Genomic DNA, 9,664 nt, shown 5'->3' on the forward strand with positions numbered 1-9,664 from the left:
TGGAAAATACCACCAAGATCAACCACCAACACATCATCACCATGCCCACTGACCCATGTCCCTTTGTGCCACATCTCCATGGTTCCTGAACACCTCCAAGGATGATGACTCCACCACCTCCCTGAATAGCCTGTTCCAATGCCTAAATTATTAGATACATCCTTAAAAAATTGAATGCATTTTCATTCTGATTTTTACTAGTTGTTCTCTGATAGTAATATTGGCTGAAAGGCACGGAGCTACTGAGCCTAGCAGGTTGGGTGCAGTCAATGCATGCCTGAGATCCTTATTTTGTGTCTGATTCTTCTGTAACTATTGCCTCAGCTAAAGGTTTGGACTCAGGTAAAGTATTGGATCCTCGAGAATGTTTTTGTTGCTTCTTTCTGACCACAACTCTATTGAGATTTTAGGTGCAAAAACAAGGTCAAAAACAACAATTGCTGTGACAGTTTGTTTTTCTGTAACACAGTTTTCTAGTTTGTATGCACAGGAGCAAATCACGTTTTAAAATATTTTAAAAACATGGAGGAGATCTAAAGAACTGCTTAAAAAAACTATTTTTGGTTTGATGTCAGCTATGGAAGCCATGATCATTACAGAAGATTACATAAATTCCCCAAGTCTTATTATTCTCTCATTTACACCTATAAAATTGGGAAAAATTCCATTGGAGTTGTTATGGCCCTTATGGTTTTGAAAGTTGTGTTTTCAAGTCCATTTATATCTACTAATGTATTAATATAAAAGCTAAGCAAGATAAGCAGGATATAATCTGACTATGCCTATCTTTCAGTCTACATTGATTTGAGCTGAATTGCACAGATTTTTATGGTCAGCTGAATTCTGACCTGAATATGTAGGAAAAAATGCAACTCTTCTGCATGTTTTGAGTTGCTCGTTATTAATATTTTTTATCCTATGTACTGCTATACAAAATAATAAAAGATGACTATACCAAATCAAAAAAACTTTCATTTAGCTTTGGAGCAATGGCTTAGAATAGAGTAAGATAGTGAAGGACAAGCAGTGCATGACATTTCTCTGTCATACAGTTGCATTTTCAGATGCCCTTTGAGCCCGATAACACATGAGTAGATCTTGGGTTCTGCTGGGGACTTACTAACTATGAACCCAGTCAGTTCTTCTTTCATCCTGATTAGCCCTTCTGTCACAATGTGCTCCACTGCCTAGTTGTGCACCATGAGAAAAAATGATTGCTTTTGATCTTTTTAAACTGGTTAGTTTTATTGAATGCTTCGCAGTTCTTTAAGAAAATGCAAATAGTTTTCTTCACTTAATTTCTTCACACCACCAGTAAAAGTATAAGTCCCCATTATAGCCCAGTCAGTCATCTTTTCCATATTAATCATTGTGGATATTCTTTCCCAATACAAATGCCTTTTCACACCATGCTCATCCTTGTTGAATTTATTTTCTCTATCTACTCTTATTCTCCTTTGAAATGGATTGTCAAACCAAGATACAGTATTTAAGATGTGGGCACGCCATTAGTTTATGAGGCAGGCTCATGAAGATGTTCCTTACTCTGTCCTGTTTTCTTTTTGTGCCTACAGTATGGGCCAAATGCCAGTCACAATTCTGCAGGATTCCTAGCAGGATTATGAAGGCCTTTGCAAATGTAGCAATACGAGGGATAACACTCCACTTGTTCAGATGAAGATCAGTGGGAGGTTGTTGTATTCCATGATTCAACATTTTTTAGCTGAGAGTAGAAAGAGACCTTCCAAGTTTCCACAGGCCACCAACAAGAGCACCAGAGACAACTAATGGTCATGAACCAGAAATTAAACTGCAACAGTTTTTCCTGAAAGCTGGGATGATTCTGTATCCCACCATTGTCAAGAAGTCCTAATATCTTCTCCGTGATCCTCAGCCCTCAAATAAGATGAGGAGTTCTTACCCTATAAAAGAGTCATATATTTCTTGAACAATGCAAAGTTGAGAATAAAAACAAATTTGCTCCTTAGAAATTGCCTAGTGAAGCAGTTGTTTCATACTGCCTGTTGAACATTTGGGTAGACTGATTCAAATGTTAAAGCTGTGTTCAAACCAGAAAAAATAAAAATAATAAGCTGTCAGAATAATTACTAAGAACGTACAAGGATTATACAAAGTAAACTGCAGCCTGCAAAAAGAGAATTGCATGTTAGCTAATTGTTAATTTTAGCAATTGCAATGGCTAATTACTGTGGCACACATTGACTATTAGCATGATGCCCCAGCACCTGCTTTCTCCAATGAACAGATTTCTTCATTGCTCGTGCAGGAGCAAAATGTGTAATTATTGGCCATCATTGGGGCGATTTTTCAGTGATTCTTTTGTGTGATGTGAATAAAGCATAATGACATATTTTATTAGAGGGCAAATAGCTGTTTGTTAATGGAAATGATTTGAAATCCAAGAAACTAGGAGCTAGGAGCATGTTTTCAGTATCAGCATGAATTCAAATGTATTTTCTTTTAACTCTTTATAAAAGAAGCATAGAAATCAAATCTAAACTTAGTATAATATATTTAATGATATGTGCAAACACAGCATTGATTAATTGCCTCAAATGTTTTCAATGCTACACCATTTCATTTGTTACAGCAGTCTGCTAAATTTATGCATTTCTTATTTAAACTCTTCTTTCCTGGGCATATAGTGTTAGCAAGATTATGTGGCTTGTTCCTCATTTACTGCAGGAAAAAAAATCATCTTTGTAACTTAAGCAACAATTATGGGCTTTATGAGGCACATTTTCATTGCACACATTGTAGAACACAGTGCACTGGCATTATTATTCCTGAAAGTACATGCTTGAATGTATCTATCAAGACCCAAATGTCAGCTACTGAATAGATTATGCATAGTTATCCAAAGCAGCATATAGATACATAAAATCTGAGCAGCAGAATACTCAATTTTTTGAGAAAAGATTTTTATTGGATAATCTGCACAATAATTCTGAAGAACAACGCAAATAAAAATTAAAAAAAAAAAACCCACATATGAACCTTAGACTATAGTAGTGTTTAAAAATATCTAAACACTTCATTTTGAAGGACATGCTGCAGCTAGTATAAGAAAGCCAGCCTCTCTGTCTTGCTTTTACCTGAATGTTAAAAGTTGAAAAGAAAGGGTTACTAATAGACATATTTTACTGAATTCTATGACATAAAAACGAGGTTAACTTGACAGGAAACAATGAAGTGGTTTTGGACAGCCAAGGAAAGTAGAAGCCTTATGAACCTTTCTGAAACTTAACAATATGTAGGAAATATAAGCCTCTTGTGCACTCTTCAGATAGGGAAGCCAAAAGTTTAACACTAGCTTCAAAATACAGTAGTAAGAGATATTTTGGTACGACTCTGATTTCATTCCATTTTAACAAAGACCCAGCTTAACTTCGATTATGTTTGAACCAATTTAGAAGGACATAAATTAGATGGCATTCAGACCTAATGGATAGACATTAAATGTCTGATTGAAGTAAATTAGTCTTTAAAAGCATGTCATAATAAATAAACAAATAATAGTCCCTGAACATAGTAGGAGTAATAGGAAGATATAGTAAAAGATCATATAGTTCACTTGTTTTTCTTCTTCTTCTTGCTTGTGACACATATAACATATTTTAAGATTATGTTCTTCAAAGGTCATTGTCATAAAAATTAATCCATCCCTATATATGCTGAAAATCTGGCTCGTCCAACATACCGAATCTGAGTTATTTACAAACTTGAGGAAGAAACTATGAAAGGGCACTTCCTCTTCTCACCCAGGGCCTATAGCTTCTTTGCTGTTGCAAGATGCAGATAAGTTTGGTATTCAGGTTCACTGTTTGACCCATTAAACTGGTATTGAGGTATAATTTGTGTGTTTTCCCAGTACGGTTGCAGATAGAATGGGGTTCATTTCCACAAGTTTGAATAAATTTATCCAGTTCAGTGAACCTGTTGTTAAGCTTAGCAAAACTCAGTAGGTGGCTTTAAAGTCCTGTAATTAGCCCATTACATAAAATCTGTACTTTAGATTTTTGCACATTGGTTAATAAGTATAACGTGCTTCGTATAGATAAATAACATTACATTAAATGTTGCAGTATAAAAGAATTAAAGGCCAAAGTAGTTAAATAAAATACTTGAAGGAGATCTCAAATTAGCATGTTTAATTCCAATTCATTGAACAGGAAAAGGCTTTAGCTTTACTGTACCAGTTCCATACAATCTACAGAATAGAGGATATTTATTCTTCATTTTACAGAAGGTCGCTGTCATTCCTGACCTCTGTGTGACTTTGGAAATATGTTCTAATTAGCTTGTTTCTTTTAAAATCTAATCATTACAATATCTAAATATAGTCATGAATTACCAAGACAGCACTTGCCTCAACAGTTTTTCATAGTTTGTACATAGCTAATTAATTCTTGATACTTAATTTTTGCTTTCCAAATGAAATATGTGAGGAAAATGAAGTCTGCAGCTAATTAACCCATGCAATTCTTACTGTTTCACAGTGAAAGTGCTTACCTTAAAGCTCAAGTTTTTAGTAGCTATGAGAGTAAAATAGAGCTTTGAATCCTATTGCAATAAGTTAAAGTTACACTTCAATTCAGCAGAATATTATAATCATTATTTTTAAATGTTGAAAAAAATTACTTAACCAAAGCCTCAGACTTCAGTTTTTCTTGAAATCTATTGAATTCTATAAAATGAATTGATATGTTAAAAGGCAATGGAGTGTGTATAACCATTACCGGTTTTTATTTATTTTTCTATTCATATATAAAGAATACTACAATATGTATATCACTCTTCATTGATTCTGCAGTATCAATGCAAGAAATATATTTGAGAAGTTTGTATAAATATATATATGCCTACATTGAAACATCCATTTATCTATACATATGGGGAAACAAACTAATATGTTGGTGCTATATTAAATACTCAGAGTTGATACTACAGCCAAGGGAAACTTGCTCAGATTTGATGCCATGAAAAATTCAACAGTACTGGACAGTTTGCCAAGTTTCATAAACATACAGATTCTAGTCGGTGAATCTATACCTATTTATGTGTTCAAAGTGAATTAATACTGAATCAGTGGTTTCATTTGATCTCAGCCTGAAGCCAAACCTCATTCATAAACCAGATCTCATTCATTTGTAGTTTTGGGTTTCATTAGTAAACAAAAAGAAAAGAGAATGTTGTAAGTGACAAAATTCATACATTTTATTATGCTTATTGTGATGTGGCAAATAAAACTGTCCCAATTTCCAGCAGCATCCTATTTTTCTTTTGCTGCTTTATACCATGATCTTTGAGTGCCTTTGACTTTTTTCCCATTTAATTTTTTTGCAATTACCTTCTATACTGCTCTATACTTTTTCCTGAACATTTCATTTTATTGACATGAAAATGTTTGTTTTTATGTATGGCTACATTATCTTCTTTTTTTCTCACATATGTTCACATCTAGAGGGTTTTTTGTCCCATGTCCAGACACTGCACAAAGGCCGAAATCCAGTCTCTGAGCTAATTCTATTCTCAGTCATAGAGGAGCACTTCCTGTTGGTTTCATACAGAACAGACACCATAAAATTGGAGTAAAATTTGTCTCCTTGTGTAAGCAATTAAATTTCTTGTAGAACTATGGAGGTAACAAATATTGAAAGGAAACACCACATAAGTTATTTATACACAATTAAGTAACATTAAGAGGTGGAATGATTTGTATTGATTGAACATTCTGTAATTTGGTGCAAACAATCTATTCAACAGTTTAATACTTGAAAAGAAAATAAGAAGAAATTGCAGAAAGGAAAAACAGAAATAGTCAGTGGAAGATACAAGTCTAGCCAGGTGGATCTTCCTCAACGTGTTTTGTCCTGATAAGTTTCCAACCATCCTATGCCTTCTAAAATACATGCTATTTGGTTACCTCTGAAAGCACAGTTAATACTGTCACACCATTTTCCTACACCTGTTTAGACTTTTTTTTACGACAAATTTGGATTAAATATGTTAAGTACACCATCAATTACACTTTATGCTACAGATCTGCTTAAGCAAAAGAGGAGATCACTGAGTGTGGGTTGCTCTTGTAAATGGAGCACTCAATTTAGTCTCTTAATTGACCATATGCATGAATTCCACTCAATGGAAAAAGTTACACATGAGAACTAATCTGCAAAAACATCAAAGGAGTGGCAGTTATGGACAGCAATTGCAAAGCTGCCTTTTTAACTACTTATATTTAAAATTTCTCATTAGCATCCAACAATAAAGAACACCATCTTGTGTATCAGCTATAGCTCTCTATTTTGCAAGGAATAGTAGTCACTAATGAGTGAAACACAATGAATCAAGTATTTTTTCAAAGTGCAAAAAAATTTCTGGGAGGAAGATGATGAAAACAATTTCTGTTCACTAAGATGTTTTGTAATCGTATCTATCACATTATCAGGCAATGCTTCACCATGTTCATCCTTGCACATAATTCAAAACAAGCTGAATTTCATTTACAAGATTTGTCTTATCATAGCTGAAGAGCTTTTTTTTCTTCAAAAAATAAATTGACCTCAACAGATCACTCAGTTTCCAATTTCTAGAAATATGTATGCATATACAAGTGCATAACTACCTGCCCAAAATTAGGCCCTTCAAGTTTTGGCAATAAATTAAAATTTTCCCAAGTGAAAAGAAATGTTTACTTCGAAAATCAGGTCCATATAGGAAATTTGAAATAATGGATGTAAGCACATTGATAAATATTACATCAGGCTATTAGTTGCAACTGTGGAAGTTCCATATTTCCTGTACCTCTGAAGATTATCAGTAGAACCCATGCTGCAGTTAAGAAAAATAATTTTATTTTTTGTTGCTTTTGGATTGAGAAATGATTAGTGACTGCATATCTAGAAGTTCCTGTCAGATACTTTAGATTTTTTAGGTTATTTGGGAAATTAGCAACTGAAGCACAGAAATGTGTTACCAGTATGGTCATAAAAGTAACTAAGGAAGAAGAATCTGCATTTCATCACTTCCGGTTTTTGGCTGAGCAATACTACAGAAGGTTATCAGGGCTTGTCTTAGCTATACCCTTAGTTTTCTGGATAAATATTGATTCTAAATACACGATTTTAGCAATACTACCTTCCATTGCGTATATCATTGATGACTAACAGACACCAAAGAGCAAAGAAACTGAAGAAGTGACACATGCCTTGTTGCTCCACTAACAATATTTTTTGTAAGTTGATGGAAACAAAAGGGCGCCATGAACTGCCTTCTCACCTTAGAGTTCTTATATATCCAAAGTGTGTTACTCAGGAACATTCTGCATGGAACTAAGAAAAAGACAATTTTTTTTTCTTACAACTACTACCATGAAGGTAGTGTTCACAACTAGGTGATGAAAAATGAGTTGAACTTTTCTTTTTAATGAAACAGTCTACTCATGAGTGCTCTCGTATAACCAGTCATGATCACACTCCCCAGCATCTGGCAGAGACAAAAGTACAGAATAAACACTACATGTAATTTTGTGACATGTGTTATTATTGTTGTTGGATCTGTTGAATTTATGCCAGAAATTTTAGAAGTTTCAAGTATTCTGGGAAATTTCAAATAATTTGTTGACTCTGCTGCCTTTTCTCCCTCTTCCTTCTAAGACAAGTTTTCTTTGTGCTGTGAATCTAATTCTGTATACCTCAAGAAACTGAAGAGCATATAATTCACGTAGCAATCAACTCACTTGATTTCATATAATATTTAGGAAAATTGGAAATCTGGAAGCTAGTCTTGTGTATTACATTGAGACAGATATAATTTTTATTTTCCAACAATATAAATCTCTGGAAGACACAAATTTTAGCTGGCTTCAGAAAATGTAAATCAGCAATGAATCTAGCCAAATATTTGATTTTTTTTCTCAGTTTTCATGCAATGTGAGAACTGTTATCTTTGAGGAGACTTAACATTGATCACTCTCCAACTGGAATGACAAATTGGTTCACAAATGAGCACAATGTTTGGGTTAGAAAGGATGCTTCTTTGATAGATGAGTTTATATTAAAAGTATAAAGATGACCTGGACTTTCAAAGAAAATGTTACTGAAGGGAGAGAGCAAGCCATGCAGCCAAATGATCATGGTAAATATGGTTTTCATTGTAATTACCATCAGTGAGTTGAGCCTATACTGCTACTAGCACATAAACTTATGAAATCCATTTCTAACATCAGAATAATTTAAAAGGGAAAGATCTGCATACAAGATTAATAGCAATGTTTTCAATTTTCAAAACACTAATTCTAGAAGTTCCACTACAGCTTTGTTCATGGATGCTTTCTATGCTTGTTCTAGTCAACTTGTTCTAGGCTGATCTCTCATCTTCACATTCTATCAAAAAGTCCATAAAAGAAAGAGAGAAAGAGAGAAAGAGAGAAGAGAGAGAGAAAGAGAGAAGAGAGAGAAAGAGAGAAAGAGAGAAAGAGAGAAAGAAGAGAAAAAGAGAGAGAAAGAAGAGAAGAGAAAGAAAGAAAAAGAAAGAAAGAAAGAAAGAAAGAAAGAAAGAAAGAAAGAAAGAAAGAAAGAAAGAAAAAGAAAGAAAGAAAGAAAGAAAGAAAGAGAAAAGATGTTAGAGGAAAAGAATAAAGAAATATTACTGTATGACTTCTTAGTACAGGAATAATAAAATTGTATTTCCTATAGTCACCAGCAATTTTTTTTTAATATAAATTCTGTCTATCTGTATATGAAATACTAACTGAATGCTTTCAGCTCAGAATTTTAAACCAATATTCCTGCAGACATGACACTTTAATGGAGGGGAAGGAGTTTTTAAGTACATAGTGACTGCATGATCAGGCTGAATGAGGACTTCAATATTATGTGGATAATTTTAACTTACTATTATGTATAATCAAAAAGGAACTATATTTACTAACACATCAAAAGCCCCAAACGCTATTAAATTGCAAAAGTTGTGAAAAATGTTAGAAATTATCATAAGAACAAGAGAAAGTTTGGGAACAAATCCTTTTTTTTTCAAAACCATTCAGTTCTATGGGTCAGGTGAGAAAACAAACAGTTCTTGTCTTGAGATTCTGTCCTTCCCTAAGCAATCACTTCAGGGGCTATCCAGGTTGTATGCAATAGAGAAGGGAGTGTAGGTATCTCAGTAGGAACAAGATTGAAGGGGCATAATTTGTTCAGTTGAGGAAAGTTTTAGATTAAGTGAGAGAAAATTATGAACTTTAAATTAATTATCCAAACTTTTTTCTAAGTCAAATGTTAGGATGATCACACGGGATGATTCTTTATTCAGGATATAAAAATTCATTACTGTGCACTACCCTAGTGAAATTTGCAAGAAAGTGTATTAATTTTTTTGTGAAACAAAAATTCCTATTAAGTTCTACCTGTTAGAACTGTGCTTTCTCTGAAATTATTTTAATTTCAGATTGACTAAACTTCTACTTCAGCTAGTGAAGCACAACCATTTCCATCCACTTAAAACTCAGTGCAGGAATCTTGAAGGCCCAAGAGAAAGAATTTTGCATTTCTCTCTTACTTTTATTCTTTCTTTCTTTTTTATTATTATGAGCACAAAACCTTTAAAATGTGTAAATAAAGCACTAATAAGGTTAACTATT

The sequence above is a fragment of the Meleagris gallopavo genome, chromosome 5 (assembly GCF_905368555.1).
Source record: "Meleagris gallopavo chromosome 5, MGAL_WU_HG_1.1, whole genome shotgun sequence".
NCBI classification, from domain to species: domain Eukaryota; kingdom Metazoa; phylum Chordata; class Aves; order Galliformes; family Phasianidae; genus Meleagris; species Meleagris gallopavo.